The 20,267-nt window shown below is 35.0% G+C and overlaps 1 protein-coding gene across 7 annotated transcripts in view; it reads left to right on the top strand.

Annotated features, from left to right (window-relative positions):
* LOC115885454 (retinoic acid receptor RXR-alpha-B-like) overlaps nt 1–20,267 on the top strand; it is a 118,276-nt gene that overhangs the window by 10,208 nt on the left and 87,801 nt on the right. For 2 of the 7 annotated variants that reach the window (XM_030904408.1, XM_030904375.1), the window contains exon 1: nt 18,528–18,802. The exons of 2 other annotated variants lie outside the window; for them this stretch is intronic. The gene's annotated coding sequence lies outside the window, so the exon portion shown is untranslated. Of the gene's footprint in view, nt 1–18,527; nt 18,834–20,267 lie in introns of those variants that run through there. 3 more of the 7 variants (XM_030904399.1, XM_030904388.1, XM_030904379.1) reach the window with 3 other exon arrangements.

Raw genomic sequence — 20,267 nt, 5'->3', positions numbered from 1 at the left:
CAATTGTTATTAAATTCACAAATTAATTTTTTCAGTGTATAGGGTAAAAAATATTGCATTTTTTACTGTCTTTAAGCTGTTGTAAGAATATATTTTTAATTTGAATTCAAAATACTTTCCTGGGAGCGATATGCCGTTTGCAATAATTTAGCAATAACACCATCTCAAGTGCATTGCCCTATCCATTTAAAACGATGAAAGTGTTTTGTTTGTTTTTTACTTCGGTAAATTAATTTGTTTTTATCCGCCATGCCGTATTTTATCGCTGCCAGTCCTTGAAAACGTCACATACACATTTTAATCGGTCTGAATTTGCATCGGGCGATATGCAAAGCAGGTGAATTGAAAATTAGACCGTATATTACACGAGGTGGCGTGTGTCCTTGGCCGGTAAATTTATCCAAATGAATTTATTGAGAGATTGGTGACCACTACGTTGTTCTTTCACCCATATGTTATAACTAAAGAATAATATTCTTAATCTTTGTTTTATAACAATTGAAGGGTTCAGGCTAGGGTTGACGCTCGGGTTGTGGCTCGAGTGTCGGTGTCTGGAAATATTCTATGCTTTTTTAATCATTCTATAGCTTTTTTCGTTTTCCTGTTATTACCGATTCTGAACCGTTCTAGAACTCTGCAGTGCATGCGCAAATGAAATAATGTCTTCATATTTCCTTCTGCGCATACGCATCACAGTTCTAGGACGATTCAGAATCGGTAATAACAGGAAAACGAAAAAAGCTTATAATTAGTGTTAATTTTTGACAAGTTTTATGTCAATTTTCAGTAAATGACGTTTAGAGATTGGCCAAAAAGGAAAGAGCCAAATTATCATCGATTGTCATTCCCCAGCCATCTCTTTGACGCTGTTTTTTTTACGATCATACGGTATCATTTTAATGAATATAATTTACCTGTATAAACCAATCCTGAAATAATCATCTGGATTCGACAAAAAAACAATTACTTTTTGTTTACGTTTTGAATACATTAAACTCTAATGTTACAAATCAGGTGGTGGGAAAGTGCTTCGAAAGGTTACACGTTAATTAAATATAGGAAAACACTTAATTTTATTAAACTGGTTTTACGCAAAGTAGTTAGGCAGTTATTCACGTTCGCTTTCAACCATTTGTATATCCCGACCGTGCTTTTCCTAACATCAGTAATATGGGATTATTTGAATGTCATCAAGATAATCTTAACGAATAAATAGTAATAATTTATGGGCGTAGAAGAGTAAACTAAATTTATTAATATATAATCGTACATAAATATTTTATCTTGGAAGCTAAATAAAGTACAAGGTGTTCCATTTCTGTGTGTTTTACAGGTTTTTTCGGTTATGAGTAGAGATACAAAGATACTGTTTCTACATTGCTATGTTACTTTTTTACGAAACTAATAATGCTACACACATATTTGTCCTAGCTCTCTTGGTTCTTGAAATACAGGACGAATTTTAAATTGTTGCTTTTTGTTACCCCCTTCTTACTTTTTTTTCGCTTGTGTTCTATGTGTGTTCATGTTTATTTTCACATGATTCAATAATCTGATATTATTTTCATTTGAAACAATCAATTTTTATCGGTTTTTCTTTTGAGAATCCCTTGCTTGCTAATTGACGAATTCCACAATCGTTGAACGAAAATGTTTTAGTACGGTTCTGGAAACTCTAATTATTAATACTACCAATTAGGGTTCAGATTTTAGGCTTTTTGGCCATCACAGAAGCGGGCCTCGGTAACAATAATTAAATAAATATTTTTGTCGTTACCTGAGAAAGTCCTTTATAGCGGTCGAAATCAAACTCTTCTAAATAAGTAATGATTGTTCTTGCTTCTTTTCTCTTTTGAAGTTCCTATAATATTTATTATGTTATGTTTTAATAGATATTTATTTGCATTTTAAATTCAATATTTTATGGCTTTTGTCTCAAATTCAGTTAAGTTTGTTTATGTTGTTTGATGTGAAATTTAAGTTACCTATACTTTTTTCTTTACTTGTGTTCATATTTGTGTTCATGATAATTTTTTCATGACTGATTACTTAATAATTTTATATTATTTTCATTAAAACAAAAAAATTATCCTTTATTAGAAGAAAATAATAGTACCTACTTAAGAGATTAAACATTAACTTATCTATTACTTTTTTAGAAGAATAAACAAAAATGTATTTATTATTAATACACATTAATTTTAATGCTAGCGTATCCCGGAATTGTTTTCATGCCGCCTAAACTATACCAAACGAAGAAAATTGCGCAATGGTTTATAACGGACATGAAGAGGCTCCATGCAGGTGACCAGCAGAAGATGTGTGTTTAATTTTAGATTCGATAAGTACCGCATAATAAAATTTTGTAATGTTTATTGTATTAAAAGTGGCTAAAGATTTAAATCTCAGAGTCGCGTTGAAGACATACGTTTGTATACCATAAAACCATTAATCTCGCCATTAATGTAACTTTTTTTTGTTTTAAGAATATTTTTATGAAATTTGATATACGTCTTTCCACGTAAGGGGCATTTTTCGATGAAAAATATTTTCTCAAATTTTTACCAGTGGCGTTAGTCAATCCGATAGTCAAGCAGCACTAAAAGCGATCAACCCGGTAACCATCAATTCGAAGTTGGTCAAAGAATGCCTAGAGAAGCTGAACATATTAGACAAAGAAAATACTCCTACTCTAGATGCCCGCTCACCCAGGTATAGAAGGAACAATGAAAAAGCAAACGATCTAGCTAGAAAAGGTGCGAATACTCCACTAACTGGACCAGAACCGTTCTGCTTTCCGAGTGGAAACCAACTTAAGTAAGTACCAACAAAAACCAACCAAGTAAGGACAATCTTCGGATTGTCACGGGGTTTATAATAGGACCCTGTCTCCTCAACGAATACCGAACACCTCAGATTGAAGGTGAGAAACAAAGACGAATGAAGATTCTGGGGGTGAAAAAGGGGAAACAGCAGAACACCTTATCACTGAGTGCGCCGAGACGACAATCATTCGTGCCATAAACTTTAGTACGGCTGATGTCGGAGATGTGGCCGGCTGTAGCTCCAACGTTAGTGTCATTAGCACAATCGTTAGTGTGTGGATCGGCGGAGCGGAAGGTACTGGGTTCGATCCCCAGCCAGTACGATCCCTTTATTTATTTAAATAAAAATATTTATTTATCTAAATAGAACGACCAACGAGCCGCCACCTCAAGGAAGGCAAAGCCACAATAGTGCCGTTCGGATTCGGCAATAAACTGTAGGTCCCGGGTACTTGTGAAACACTGATGACACACATCACAAGTACATGTAAGAGGTAGTCGACACTCTATATAGAATATGGCACTGTAAGAAGTAAGATGTCGGAGATGGACAGCTGGCCTCTGTGGAGCCGCCTCAGATACTGGCTTTTTATCAAATCCCTGAGACTGTATGATGAATTATAAATAGTTATAACTCAAAAAAGAGGAACACAAAATAGACTTATAGTAAGGTAATCATGTATGTAAGAAACAGAACTTATGTATTTAAGGTACTCATTGCCGTCTCTTGTCTAGAAGAACCTTACTGGAATTCTGAGCCTAACCAAAATAGAAAAAAAATTGCCATTAGATACAAAACAAAAAAAAACATGCAAGTAAAAGGTACGTAATCAGAATAGTCAACTTACCAACTTAGAGACTATGGATGTATAGAGTCTTCTACCATTAAATTATAAAAATACTAGCGTGTACCAACGACTTTGTTCGCGTCGAATTAATCATTTGTAACGGTGATGATAAAAGCAGAGCAAGAATTTCCATTAACATACAAACTGGATAAAATTTTCTCACTTGTATGTCAGCATGAGAAAAAACAATATGGCGATATTATTATATAACTTGGTAATATTTGAGGGCTAGTTTCATCTCGTTGGAATTTGACTTTTGAAAAATCCGTTTGACAAAAATAAGCTTTTTACGTCAAGCAGTTTAAGTAGAATCGTGATTAAGAAATTACCTAACTTTTTGGAACACCCTGTATTATTTTTTAAAAATTTCAAAATATGAAAAAAAAACAAATAAATTATGCTTGTCCAAGCGTTTTCCCGAAAGACTAACCGTTTTTTAAATAACAAATATTGTAATATTTGAGGGGCGCTTTCACCCTCTTGAAATTTGAGATTCCAGAAACCCCTCCTTATCGAACCTCTACACCCCACAGTCAATCCGTTTGCCAAAAATCAGCTTTAAACGTCAAGCAGTGTAAGCAGAATCGTGATTACTCAATGGTCATATTTTATGAAACACCCTGTATATATTATATACATATATATATAAAAAATATTTTAATATTTGAGGAATAGTTTCACCCCCTTAGAATTCGTGTTTCGAAAAATCCCTTCTTATCGAACCTCTACACCCTAAAGTCAATCTGTTTTAAAAAAATCCGCTTTTTACGTCAAGCGCTTTAAGCAGGATCGTGATTAATCAATGACCAGATTTTTCGAAACACCCTGTATACATTTTTAAAAAATCTTAAAATATGTAAAAAACAAAATAAAATATACGTGTTTAAGCGTTTTTTTCGGAAACTTGACCGTTTTTTAAATAAAAAATATTGTAATATTTGAGGGGTGGTTTCACCCTCTTGGAACTGGGATTTCGAAAAATCCCTTCTTATCGAACCTCTAGAATCAACCTGTATGCCAAAATTGAGCTTCTTACATTGAGTGGTTTGAGCAGGATCGTGATTAATCAGTATGTCAGTCACTTAAGGATTTTATATATTAGTATAGACTAATCACCCACACTCTGATACTTTCTCCTGAACTGTTCTTTGTCTTTCCTCCTAACTACGGTTTCAAACAAATACTTAATGCTCAATAGCTTTGCCTGTCCTACACTATGCGTCCAACGTTGAAACCAACATTTGAAACAGTTTTCGACAATATTGCAATTGAGAAATGTGTCTCCTACACCGATGCTTCCAACGTTGGTTCGGTTTGGTTTGGTTGGACCAACGTTGGAACCAACATTTGACAGTTTTCGACAATGTTGCAATTAGCAAATGTGTCTCCGACACGATGCTTCCAACGTTGATTCCAACGTTGGACGCAAACCTGGCGCTACATTTGTAAAATTAACTCAGCAACAGGATAGATCGAGGGGTGTCTCACTCGGGTAAAAAATGTACACGTACTGCCAAAATATCCTTCCACTGCTAAGCGACTGCCAATGACTATGAAGAAGACTGCCTATGACTGCCATGTAATTATTATAGGCGACTGCCATAAGACTGGCAATGACTGCCAGCGACTGCCAAGAAAATGTACATGTAATTCCAATAGTTGAGACACCCCTCGGGATAGATAATAGGTAATACGAGCAGATATGGATAATACAGGGTTCGGGAATAGTGCGTCGGGCAGCTGCAGCTCCTAAAATAATTGCAAACCTAAAGTTACATACTTTAAGCATGGCATCTGTACCTCTTATAATAAAAAACTTAGGAATTTTGTAAAAGTGTCAAACTGAAGTATCTACTAGTATGTATTTCAGGAAAATATTTTAACCTCTACAGGGTGGCTCGAAAAAGTGTGAGTGGATCAGGATGATTTTTTTTAAATGGAACACCCTGTATATTATTACATTTTTGGCTTCTTTCAACGGTAAAATACGAGAGAAAAATAAAAACACTAGAATATATCAATATTTTTTTTTGAAAAATTACTTTTTTCAGTGCTCTATGAAATATTGGACACTTACCCAGAAACCAGAAACACCCTGTACGTATAGACCATCCCACGAATATAGTCTCGTACCATAAAATAACGATTAAAAAGATACATTCGTATTATATGCATACACCTTTGTGAATCCCAAACCCTAATTTATTTATTGTTATTTACGAGTTCAACGTGCAGACGGTTTTTTGTAGCGGGTCGCGGTACCGCGGTAGGCGTAATTCGAACCCTCGCCGCCGCCGATATTTAACCCAATCTTCGTGAATATTTTACGTCCGCCCGAATTTGTCAAACCTCATCGCCACCTTTTTTTTTCATCTTCCGATGGGTTATTTTATTCGGTTCGGTCGGCGGCGTGGTGTTGTTTTCGTCGGCCGATAAAAACCTCCATTCTTGGAGCTGCATCGATCCGAACTCGTCTAGCCGACTGGGTTGCCAACAACTTTACATATACCGGGGATACTACTTAATAGATATTATATTAAAAATAAGGTATATTGTTTATTTAAGCCTACACTTTCCTTTAGAAGGTATATCGTCGGGGACTTTTGACACATATCAGCCCAAGTCTAGAGGAATCATTTAAAACCATTTTCAAAACTGTCGGCATTTTTTTCACCGATGGGCCTTTTTTTAACTAGTTTGACTGGGGTATAGTCTGTCCAACAAGGGGATTCTTTACAATGACAGTTGTATTGTATCTGTCACTTTTATTCACAAGTAAATTGTATTTTCGGTCGATTTTGGATGTCATCGGTTAAAATCTTCCTTTAAAAAGAATTTTTGAAGGTAATTAAATTGTACTGATACTTTCCTAACGGAAAAATATGTACCTAATTATTATCAAATTTTGAATCTATTCTGAAATATACAGAGTTACAAACCTGATGTCCTGGGATATCTGTTTTATATTATATACTAGTTGAAGCCTAGCGCATCCGCCACGACATCAGGAAAAAAATACTTATTTTTTTAAGTCGTTACTTCAGTTGAGACGACACAGATAAACATTAGCATTTTATATATGTAGATAATGTAATATATAATACCTATGTTTTTTTTTTCAATAATGTAAATGTAAGTTTAATAATATAAGATGCTAATCCACAGAAAAAACAATAAACCAATCCTTTTTGAATCCCGTCAGGTAGTTTTGAAGTTTCAGTTATGATTTTCACGTCAAAAGTGAAATTAAATTATTATTAATACAGTTGAATACCAAGAAATAAGTGTACTTGTGATATTTGACTGAAAAACTCACCCAATTCCTGCTTTTCGTAATCGTAGTATCATATTAGAGCTTTCTTCTGGACTGGGAGTGACTGGTTCTCTCTGAAGATTGGCATCGTTGTACAAATTGACTCTTCCGCTTATTGTTAGGTCGTTAAACATCAATCGGGTCTCCAAACTACGGTTGATCGGATCAAAACTGCACCTCTGTACCCTAACCTGAAAAAATAAAATTGTTTAATTTACTTAGACAAATGATGGAGAATTTTTCTCTACCTATTAGCCTATTGTAATAGAGTGCACAGTATTCTAAATATTTCTTAGTCTAATTTGAATGTCTAACACAGGAGATATCTAATAGCACATTATATTAAGTACTAGCTGGACATCTTCGCTTGTTTTGTTTATTCACGTATCAGCAATCTCAGCACCAGTTTCGATTGTTTTTTGAATTAACTGTAAGCTGCAATGGTTTGGAGTTTGGTTCTTAGTGAAGCTCTGACTTGAACATAAGATAACTAGCTGATACGTGCCCACGTCGCTGTGCTTAAAAATTTGTAACGATATATTATTTCTTTATAAATCTTGCAATGTTGGTTACAGCATGAACACACAGAACTTAAGAAATATACATAAATATACAAACGTTAGTTAGAAGTTATCTAAAGAAGAAAACATTCCAGCGATGTGTACTACCAGTCATGACCTATGCATATGCGAAACCTGGATACTTAAAACGGACATTATGAGAAAATTACAGGTCGCACAACGCTAAATAGGACGAAATATGCTGGGAACAACCAAGAAAGACCGAAAAAGAATAGAGTGGATACGACAAAAGGCCTAGGTAATGGATGTCATCAACAGAACCAAATTCCTCAAGTGACAATGGGCAGGACACCTGGCAAGAAGGACGGCCAACAGATGGACCACAAAAATTACAGTCTGGTACCCACGAGGAATTAAGAGACCTCGAAGAAGACCGAACCTGAGATGGGACAATGATTTTAGGAAATTAGCAGGGATAACTTGGGCCCTCATAGCCAACAATGGGCCCAATTACAAAGAGAGTATTTAAATATGTGAGGGAGGCTACACCAGAATTGGAAATGGTTGAATAAGCTGAAAATGATGATGATGATAATACAAAAGTAAGAAAAGAAACAATTTAATATAAATAAAATCTGGAAGACATTCGTAAAACAACAAAATAACATTTTTAAATCCAAAAAAAAACTTTCATATATCACAGTCCAAGTATACTTGTCCTAAATGCATTAAGACACCTCTAAAAAGTCAAGGTTCTCATTTTCATTGACTTCTGATTAGGGTTTCCAAATCGGGTTCCTGGTGTACGATTATCGCCGAAATCCTGATTTTAAATACCGGGATTCCGAAAATCTCGAGAAAATTAAAAGCCCAATCTAAAATGATTAGACTTTATACGCTTTAGTTTTTTTAAGATCATATTTTATTTATACAGCAGAACGTCAATATCTAAAAGTTATATTTCCGTGTTTGCTATATGTTTTTTTTGCAACAAGAATTGTATTTTTGTACTTACTAAATAAGGTCGCGGTACCATACGATCGAAAAAAAGGCGTCAGCGATGGCTATGAAATGAAGATCGCTGTCATTTTATGTAAAATGCTCTGGGGAATATCATCGATCGTCATTTCCAAGCCAACTTGATGTCGTTTTTTTCGATCATATGGTATTAATCATTCACATTTCTTGCGTGCAAGTAAAATTGCCAACTGTCAACCGGCCTTGTAAATTAGTAAATCGCGGTATTTATTTTCAATTTTTTCTGTCCTTTCGATGTTTTGACGGTCTCGTAGGCGGTAAAATGATCGGAGTGGGAGACCCAGCTCGACCCTGGATCCTATTCTAGTGCCCGGGGATCCACCCACATTCGCTGCCGAATTTCCACGAAATGGGAATTGCGAATGCTCTGCGCCGATATTTCTGCTAAATGTGGCGATATTTGGTGGGGCTTTTGTGCCTGTGTCAGCTTGTCTGCCTGCGTATAGGTGAAATAGACAAACTCTTTTTTTTAATAATTTCATATTCGTGCAACAATAGAACGTCTAGCTTTTTGCGAAAATGATATGAGGGGATTTTTTTAGATGTATTTCAATATTACATGTTATTCTTCCATCTAAATAAAGTACATCAAATTAGTTCGTACATAGACAAAACTACTAGACAAAAATAAATAGTTTTTTCTTCATTACAGAAAAAGTACGAATATCACTAGAATGTAGAATGTTTGGGAGGGGGGTTAATCACCGCGACCTTGACAGATCTATTGTGTGTCCCCTTTATTGAGTTATAGCGTTGATTGAAAGAATTGGGAAGATACGCAACCTCTGGGCGAATTCGTAACACGGCTGATTTGATTTCCCTTACATCTCAAGTGCTGTACGGTGGAGACACCAGTCGCTCTGCGGTCAACGCATAAAACACTTATTTTCCCTAATTCGGCCAGGGAAGGCATATCGCAGACGGTGTGAATATGAAAGCGACATCAGTGTTGCCAAAATGTGTAATACCTATCTGTAATAAATGTTTGACGAAAATATCTTTGGATGAAAAATCCGTGTTTGATTTGATGTATTAAAAATTTATTCCTGTTAAACATTCATACAACAAATTCATAGATATACAGGGTGGTCCGAACTGTATTCCGGAAACTTCGGCAGCCTATTCTGCAGATGAAAATAAGTAGAAAAGTTCGTATAAATGTATGTCCTTAAATGCTTAGTTTTGGAGATACAAGGTGTAGAAGTTTCATTTTTATTTCGATTTTTTCTAAATAATTTCTGAAGTAACGTCAATATTTGGATAAAAATTCGTGTCTAGGAGTTTTTTGACATGGGAAATTTGATTTTGATGTTAATTTGACTCCTATTAGTAGAGGGCGCCACCTACATATTTGTTTACTGGTTTGAAGAGTAATAACTTTTCGTCCGTACCTGTATAAAACTGCTGACTAAAAAAATATACATTTGTGACGTTTTTTGCGTGAAAAAGGTATCTTGGTAAAAATCGCTACGAGTAATGGTTCTCGAGATATTTGGAATCGAAATTATCAATACCTGTCATCATTGACTTAAATTAAACATGTTGACTAAATAGTTATTAGACTGAAATTATAAATTTGAAATGTTTGTGTGCCAAAAGTTCAACAGAAACTGTTTTATCATCATTTTTTGAAGAAAAATTTATAATTAATTAAAAAAAAAAATAAAATTTCCCAAATTTATTATTTCAGTGAAATAACTATCTATTCAACGTGTTTATTTTTACGTCAATAATGACATGTATTGACTATTTCGATTCCAAATATCTTAAGAACGGTTGCTCGTAGCGATTTTTACAAAGAGATATTTTTTACGTAAAAAGTCACAGAGATGCAGATTTTTTCGCTCGGTAGTTTTATACAGGTATGGACAAAAAGTTATTATGCCACAAAACAGTTAAAATACATGTAGGTGGCGCACTCTACTAGTAGGAGTCATATTGATATCAAAATCAAATTTCCCAGGTCAAAAAACTCCCAGACACCAATTTTCATCCAAACATTGACTTTACTTTAGAAATTATTTGGAAAAAATCGAAATAAAAATGGAACTTCTACACTCTGTATCTCTGAAACTAAGCAATTTAGGACATACATTTATACGAACTTTTTTACTTATTTTTATCTACAGATTATGCTGCCGAAGTTTCTGGAATACAGTTCGGACCACCCTGTATAGTAACAACAAAAATAAAAATTCTTTTATAGGTACTGAATATGTCGTATGATCGAAAAAGTCGTTTAGTTGGCTTGCAAATGACGATTATTGACATTTACCATAATATTTTGCATATGAAATAACAGCGATCTTCATTTCCAAGCCAACTCTGACGCCGTTCTTTGTTTAATCATATAATATTATATTGTTTAATCATAAAAAATCCGTATTATTAACGTGCTGTACCAAAAATCCGTAAAACTACGGATTAATCAGTAGTTCTGGCAACACTGTTTCTGCGAACTACTCTGACGACTGAAAGCAGAACTGCGAACTGCGGTACAGTATTCTGTATCTGCTGCGCTGTACACGACTATCACCGCGCAGCGGCGCAATGATAGTGCTAAACTAAATCTCGGAATTCTCGGATAGGCTGCCGGTAACGCCAATTACATCTCTGACAGGTTTTGTGCCACGAAATCGCTCATAAGGTTGCGCATCTTCTGATTTCTTCAATCAACGGTTATAGCGAGTAATAACCCATCATACAGTCTCAGGGTTCTCACAAAAGACTGTATCTAAGACGGCTTCATAGAGGCTAGTTCTCCATCTCCGATATCAGTCCTACCAAAGTTTATGGCACTAATGGTTGTCGTCTTGGCACACTCAGTGATGAGGTGTTCTCGTGTTTCCCCATTTCCCCCACAGAATTTGCATTTGCCGTTGTTTCTCAGCTTCAATCTACTGAGGTGTTCGTGTCCAGTGTCCTGTTCCAAATTAAAAACTGTCGAAGACAGTGTCCTGTTAAAAACCTTGTGGACAATCCGATGATTGTTCTTACTTTAAATCAATGAAAATCTTTGATTTTTCTCGGTCGTAAGTTCTGAGAAATTTCTTCGAGTGTCTTAGACCGGGTTGGAGAATTCCCATTTCAGGTTACGGATGGAATCTTCCAGGTTTTTGAGTCCCGCTTTACGTTGGTTTCCACTTGGAAAGCAGAACGGTTCTGGTTCAGTTAGTGGAGTGTTCGCTCCTTTTCTATCTAGATCGTTTGCTTTTACACAAATGTCACTATGAATTGTAATAAAACATATTATGTGAACAGGATGGACCAAATTCAAGCCTCATGAAGCACTCAAAATTTGAAAAGTTCTTCAGATTTTGATTTTACGTTTATATGAGGCAAAAATTTAATTATCCCTTTTTATGTCTGCATATTTTGCCCAAGTCATCACGTCTCAGTAATAATTTCATGCAAATCAGCGTATATATCATAAAATTTATCGTTTTTGTTGGGACTCGATCGTTATAGAAACTAGTTTGTAATCCTAAAACTAAGCGTAATTAAGAAACTTTGCTTCAACTAGCGAATAAGCCGTAATGCTTTTTAGTCTGGTGTAAAGCCAGCTGGATTAGTTTACTGTCGCCTGGAATCGAGTCAATGAATGATGGAATAATCAACCTAGGTTATATTGTACAGAGCGATCAACAATGGTTGGAAGAGTTGACCATACTGTATTAGAGGATTTTAGGATTAGTGATTGGTACTGTTGAACAAAAAATTATGTCAATTCATTGACGTTATTTTTTTTGAAATTTGACTTTGTTATTTGTGAAATTGGCATATTTTTTATTAAAACTACAATGTTCGACATGGAAAAGGAATAATTACATAATCACGACTTATTTAACGCTAGTAATAAGAATAAGAGCCGATAAATATTCAAGTTGTTTAAATTTATTGCCATAGCCAACCAAACTAGCAAAATCAGAATAGCCAACTATTCCAATCATTGTTGATCGTTCCGTACTATAAAGGAGGGCGCGCACTGCATCGGATCGGACCGATCAGCAAAAGCGACTGCGACCATCGTACATATATGGTGGGTTCATACAGCCAAATAAAATAAAATAAGAATAAAATAAAATAAGAAATAAGGAATTCTTATTTGTGTGCGTTCATACAGTCAAATAAAATAAAATAAGAAATATATATTTGCTCATGCGCAGTACGATGAGGCTGGATAAAAGTTAACTTTTACGATTGTTTATAGTATAATTTTACTATTTATAGTATATTTATTTATTCGTTGCCTACTATATTATAAATTTTACTTATGTGAAATTATAAAATAAATTAAATCCAAACTGAAAATATTTGTAGGTTAGAATTAAGCGTGCGCAAAGCCGTTTTCACATAAAATAAAACATGAAGTTAAAAGATAAAGACTTCTTATTTTATTTGTTATTTTATTTGGCTGTATGAACGCATGTACGGTATCCCATATAACCAACTTTCTTATTTTATTTTATTTTATTCTTATTTTATTTTATTTGGCTGTATGAACCCACCAATAGACGGCGCCGGCGTCCACTAAAACATTTCGGCCTGTAGAGGCCAGATTCCTACCTCTACCTATCTACGATAGTCGAGTCACCGCCTTCGCCGTTTCTCGCCGGACTGGTACCGATTCAGTGCGCGTACACCTTAACAGTTGTTGCCTAAACAAAGTGATTTTTCTGTTTTAAAATAACAATTTTTAAGCTTTTACCAGGTAATTGACATTTATCCTCATTTTGAAGTACATACAGTTTGTCCCTGGATTGGGTTTACAAGAGGAAACACTTTTTTATTATTGACATTTTGAGAAAAACGCATTCTTCATAAAAATTTTGCTTGTTATAACACGGTTAATCCCGTTTATACGTTTCCAAATATCCATACCGTTTTAGATTAAATTAAAAAGAAATAGGCAACGGTATATTGAAAATTGGGTATATACTCAATGGGTCTCAATCTAACACAGGGTATATTGAATTTGGGTAAATACCATTATACCAGGTATATAGTGAAAATAGTTGGTTAATTTTATAAGGTACTCAACAATTTGTTTTATTTAAATTCGACATTAAAGAAACATCTAAAAACTTTGGTGCGACTGATATCGCACATGGAGATATGTTTGACTCTGTAAAACGGTCTCAGATACTGGCTTTTGTCAAAGCCCTGGAACTGTACGATGTGTTATAACTCAAGAAAGGAAGACTACAATATGATCTGGTCCCTGGTGATTAACCCCCTCCCACTCGTTTTACATTTTATATCAAAATTATAAATTTATCTTGAATTTATAATGGCAACAAAAAATTACAGAAACGAAGTTGAATTTAAAATGGATCCCTGTGTAGGGGGCAAATTGGCCCAGAAAGATTACTAATTTGCATTTATTAAAATAAATGACCTTTGACATTTTCATTTAATATATAAAATATAATATTCTCGTAAACTTTCTTAACTAAAATATAATATAAAATAATAATAAAGTTTATAACTTTCATATAGCTTTTATTAAATGAACTGACATTAAACATTTGTATCCTACATGTATTAATTTTATTAGAGAAAACCCACGGGTAAAATAAGAATACTTTATTTTTGCTTGTATAAAGTTCATTATCCCAGTTTCTTTTTCGAACGACCTTTGCTATTTAGGTTGTCTTGTTATAGGAAATAATATAATATTATATTGGGCGAATATCTTATGCTTTGTGCATATGCTTTGATGCTTTATGCTTTGAACTTTAACATTTTAAAAGAAGGCAAAAATATGAGTTCTACTAAAGAAATGTTGATACTAGATACAAAGGAAAAGTACATTATCCACAGAACTTCTGTTCATCCCTAATTATTTTTCCTTTAAAGCCTCGTCTACACATGACGCTTTACTTATTCAGTCAAAACGTATCAAGTAACCGAACCTAACCTCCAGTTTAATGGTCATAAAGAACTACATTACTAAGTAAAACACTCTGCTAAATAGCCATTGATGATGATGACTTCATGACTAAAATGAATTATTCATATAATTTTTGAGTAAAGAATATTCTTCCAGGTTGATTATAATAACAGACAGCTATAAAACACACCGGGCAGAGTACAACCTGAGCAATAATCAGTACCGGTAGCGTTTTAAAAATCTACATTTTCTGCGGAAGTTCTCAAGGTTTTTCAATTCGTGGTTCGTGGAAGCTCCGGTGCAGCCGAAAAAAATACCCACTCTCACCGAACGCCATCCAAGGTTACCTGTAACAATTGCGCGTCGAAATAAATGACTTTTCGTTTTCGGCTATTTCAATAGGACGTGGCTAACAACTTAATTATAATAATTTTAATTTTATAAATGCGGACATTTCAACGCGTATGATATTTTACTTTTGACGCTGGTCGCGAGTTTCGCTAACAATCAGCAGATGATTATTAGCATCCTCAAGAATTGGTTAAAGAATGCCTAGAGAAGCTGAACAACTTAGGCAAAGAAAATAAAGTCCTCCTACTTTAAGTGCCCGTTCACCAATGGATAGAATGCATGCAATGAAAAATCGAACGATCTAGCTAGAAAAGGAGCGAATACTCCACTTACTGGATCAAAACCGTTCTGCTTTCTGAGCAGAACTGAAGAACATGGAACAATACATCCTAACATGCATCCTACATCCATAATATGGAATGGGAATCCTCCAACGGTCTAAGACACTCGAAACGTTCTTCAGAACTTACGACCGAGAAAAATCAAAGATTTTCCTTGATTTAAGTAAGAACAATCTTCGGATTGTCACGGGGTTTCTAACAGGACATTGTCTCCTCAACGAATACCTCAGTAGATTGAAGCTGAGAAACAACGGCGAATGCAGATTCTGTGGGGAGAACGGGAAAACACCAGAACACTTTATCACTGAGTGCGCCGAGACGACAACCGTTTGTGTCATAAACTTTGGTATCTACGACTGATGTCGAAGGTGGAGAGCTGGCCTCTGTGGAGCCGTCTCAGATACTGTCTTTTGTCAAAGCCCTGAGACTGTATGATGAATTAAAACCCGCTATAAGTCAAGAAATGGGAACAATAGCATCAGCATCTATTATTAGACCATCATCAACTTTTATTATTAAATCTTTTGTATTGATGATTTTACAGTACATGTTCCACTGCCACCTTTTCAGATTTATGTTGGTCTTCTTTTCATCTTCTTCTTCTTGTGTCGTCTCCACTGATGAAGGTTGGCGAGCACTTTCTTAAAGGCTGATTGACAGAATAGTAGACATCTCTAGAAACATAAAACAGCTTCCAATCCCCTGCCTAAGCATACCCGAATGCTGGTCATAGCTCTTGTAAAGTTTGTGGTGGAAAGGACGACGACGAAAACAGCTAAAGAATATTCTTCCTCTTTTTCTAGCTCTTTTAAGTTGTCCATCGCACAAATGTTCGATTGGATTGAGGTCGGGATTACAAGGAGGCCATTCCAATCTTTGTAGTCCAACCTCATCCAGGTACTCGTTAACTACTCGTACCTCTAACTCGTTACCCCGCGCAACGTGGGATCTGGTATTATCATGCATCAGAATAAACTGATTTCCAATGAAAAGAGCAAATGAAACGACAACTCCTTGGAGGACATCCTCAATATAACGGTGGGCATTGAGAGCTTCATTTTCAACAAATTCAAGATTGTAAAAATATCAGTACTCTATTTTGTAGCTCATAAAGGAAAAGAGATAATAGGATAATTAAAAAAATGAAATGTTATGCCGGATCCAGACTATATATAAGGCGACAAAAAGTAAACACGATTTTGAGACAAAAACAAGACAAACTTGCGACAAAAAATGGGTAATTCTGACAAGACAAACTTGATATTATTGGCTTCCTTTTGATTTGCAGAAACCGTAATTGCTTCTTTCTTCTTCTTATTGTGAGAGATAATTACTCACACTTCATTTTATTTTGAGATATTTTATAGGAATTTTATTTGTTAGGATAAATATAATTCTACAATCGGTTTTAAATTTTGTTATTGTAGGAAGTTCTACAATCAGAAAACTTGAGACAAGAGACAAAATTGTCCACACCGCAAGGACAAAAGTACATCAAAGTCAAAAGTTTAGTTGTTGCGAATGAGTTTTATTAATCATGTGTGATTTCACTGGTCTCCTACTGTTGGCAGCACATGCCATCCACACTGCGCCGACAACTTGTCGTAAAATATACGACCAAACTTTGACACTGTGATCTTTACCGACTCTAGACGGGACATTGAAAAGTTTCCGAATTTTGAAACAAAACGAAAATGAGACAAAAATGTCGCAGAAATGTATTGGATTTGTCGCAATTTTGTCGTAAAACATGAATGTTTCTGTCTTGTCGTTGTTTTGTCTGCTTGGTCTGGACCCGGCATTAGGAATACATCTAAGCAAATACGTTTAAATAAAATATACGACGGCCTCCCCATAAGAGCAATGAGAGGATTTACGTCCCAGTATTGAAGGAGAACAGAAAATTCTATAGCCATCCTTCAATATCGGGACAGGAATTTAAGCGGTACCCTCCGTATACTTTATTTTAAACGTATTTGCATCTAAGAATCTAAGAATTACGTAAAATAACAATAAACAGCGTAATAGAGAGATATCGCTAAACCGAATAGCGTGCATGGACGTTAATAAGGCCAGCCGTTATTTCCTTTACGTATTTCCTCTCCTTACGGTATTAACTCTCTTCATTTATAGTTATAGGATCGGAAAGAATTCTGTTCGCGTCGCGTCCGCCATTTAAACTTAACCTAACTTTGAATTTAAAACTTTGAAATTGTTTTGTTTACTAGGTATTTTAAAACTAAAGAGCTAAAGTGCTTATTTCCAGTGCTTTATTGTTCAACGTCTGCCAGGGGGTTTAGGACAACAAGCAACAAATTCTCTTAGAAGGGCTAAGTCGTCATCTGCTGTAAACTTGCTGTAAAACTGTTCTTTAATATTGGAAGAGGTGGAATCCATATTTTGAGCCATATTTATTTAATTAAAACTAATCCCAGCTACTTAAATATCAAATTACTTAATAAAACTAAAGTAATAATTCAAAACAATTCAAACATAACCTAAAATAAAAGATCTGGCCGCGCCGGCCGGCCCGGGTTGTCAAATACCCGCACATGCCCAAGCCATTATTTAGAAATAGCGCTTGGTGTAATTGATTAATTGATTCGCAAATTACGCCAGTGGTAACGTTATTAGCGGGTGTTGCATTAAAAATTGACGCGCGCATATCGTAACCATGATAAGGTACGCGTAAATACTGCATGACGCTATTCGGTTTTCCGATATCTCTTTAATAACTCTGCCGGTCAGGCGCTGTGCACAATTTTAGAGGCCATGAGTGGGCGTGCTATGTGCGCAAACTAGTAACCTAACTAGTGCCCGATTCCGAAAATTGGAACCACGAAAAACAATAAAGAAAAAACAAAATTTATAATCTGTATAATCTGTGCTAATACCATAATCATAAAAATCGGATCACAAATTAAAAAAAGTTATGAAACATCAAACTTCTCAAAATTCTTGAGGTGGCGGAATTTTGTGCCGAGGAGTTTATATAGACATTATGGAGGGTTCAGGCTCCAAGTTGTTAGACTTTTTGGATAGGACTAGAGAATGTAGCCTAAGGATCAGAAGAGGACCACAATAGATCTGAAAAATTCGCAGTAGATCAGGCCGATAGCCACCACAAGAATCTAATTTAATCTAATCTACCCTATATGCTTGCACTTAGTTTCTCCTCCCCTTACTTCATCCATAAAAAAACGTTCTTAATTTGGTTCATCCTGTTCCATCTCTATCTACAATCCTAAATTCCTCCTTGTTTTATTTTCGTTCTTTTCTCCTTTTTTTTTCCTATATTTTTCGGCCAACCGACAGTGCGTGCCCTTGAAAATCCGCAGCGCAGGTCTCGGCCGCCCATGACTATTATACCATCGCTGGAAGCACCACCAATCGCGCGCTTCTACGACGACGACGACGTCGACGGTGTTTTGTTTCGGCACCGGCCGTCCGCGATTTTCGCTCGCGTCTCCGTCGAGACGCGCAACAATCGCCGAGCGCGCGAGGAAAAACAAAAGAACGTGCGTCGTTCGCGAAAGAAGGGAAAACAAAATAGCGTCGCGGAAATATAAAGGAAAACACGATTCATTTGGTCGGTGCGTTGTTTTTGTGTATATCTTCAAAAAGTGTTAGTTGTTATTATAGATTCTATAAGAAAAAAATTCTTTTGTGAGGGTAGGCGCTGTTGTTTTTTTTTTTCAATGAGGTTAGATCTTAATTGATGAATATTTATGAAACCCTATCGAACAGTGACAATTTACCCTAAAATTTCCTAACTCAGAAATAAAAAAAGTAAAAAAAGTAAAGAAAAAATAAAATATTATAAATACTAAGAAGTTTTCCAGAAATTTAAATGATGTTCACAGACTTATCAAGTTGTTTCATTCTGTCTATTCTGATAAAAGATTGGTTTGGTGTAGTGTGGTAAAAATTACGATTTTTCTATTGTTTCTCCTATGTATAAAGTAAAAAAGAAATATTTATTTGTACTTTTCAATTGTAGTGTTTTCAATGTCCATATTATTGGCTTCCTGTTGATTTGTAGAAATCGTAATTGCTTCTTTCTTCTTATGACTTTGAAAATGACTTCGTCAAACGGACGTATAGTCTCGCCACAAAAAGTATCATTTTTACTCCTAATAAAAAACAATCTACTATTTTTACTTTAAATGTCAAATACGGATACTTGAAAGTAAGCCACAGCTTAAATGTTATTATGTCATTTTTAATCTATTTTCAGGTAAAAATTATACTCAAAATCAAATTTCATCTAAAACAATTAAGAAAAAAATGCCATAATATGATATCGCACGCTGTGGATGGTTTAAAATTGCGTTCACACTGCTCCGCGCCGCGCAAAACATTTTTTTAACATGTACTTTTGAAGTGTATTTTTTTAGCGCGCACAAAAGTGTATGTTAAAAAAATGATTTGCGTGGAGCGGCGCAGGACGGTGTGAACGCACCTTTAGAGAAAATAGTTTTTATGACCTTACATACTCGATTTTTAAAACAACTCCGACAGTGACTTTATGTAGAAATAAACAAAAAATATTGTGTAGGGTGGATCAAATTGGACGCTTTTAAAGGGAAACACCCTTTTCTAGACGAAATTGACGAAAACTAACATCGATGTCTGGATCTCAATTTTTATCAAAAACATGATGATGAAAACCGCACATCGATATCTGTTACCGTTTCCGAGTTACGGGTACAGGGTGTTTTTCAAAAACGTGCATTGTTGACAAATTGCTGTACCTTTTTTGCTATGGAAAATTTTGTATTGTTATGAAAACATTTCCAAAGCACCTTTTTACGCAGAATTTAATGGTTTAAGTCTAATTTTTTTAAAATTAATATTTTAAGAGTTATCAACAAAAAAATTGATTTTTTGACCTGTAGCAAAATCTCATGTCTTGGTTTGTTATTAATTGTTGTTGTTATTAGATATAGCTTAAATGTGTTGATGTTGTTAAATATAATTTAAATTGTTATAAAATTCTACATCTCTCATTGCAAATATGATTTTCGTTTTAATTGTTGCCAGCAGGCAAGAATAAGTTTTTTGCAATTACAGCCGGCCCCGTACAAAGTCTATACTTATTCAAAGTAGGCGAATTTTTAAAAACTCTATATCTCGA

This window comes from Sitophilus oryzae, unplaced genomic scaffold (assembly GCF_002938485.1).
Source record: "Sitophilus oryzae breed Bouriz unplaced genomic scaffold, Soryzae_2.0 scaffold_111_pilon_pilon, whole genome shotgun sequence".
Lineage (NCBI taxonomy): Eukaryota > Metazoa > Arthropoda > Insecta > Coleoptera > Curculionidae > Sitophilus > Sitophilus oryzae.
Note: the sequence above shows the minus strand (reverse complement) of the source record. Positions and strands in the feature narration are given on the sequence as shown.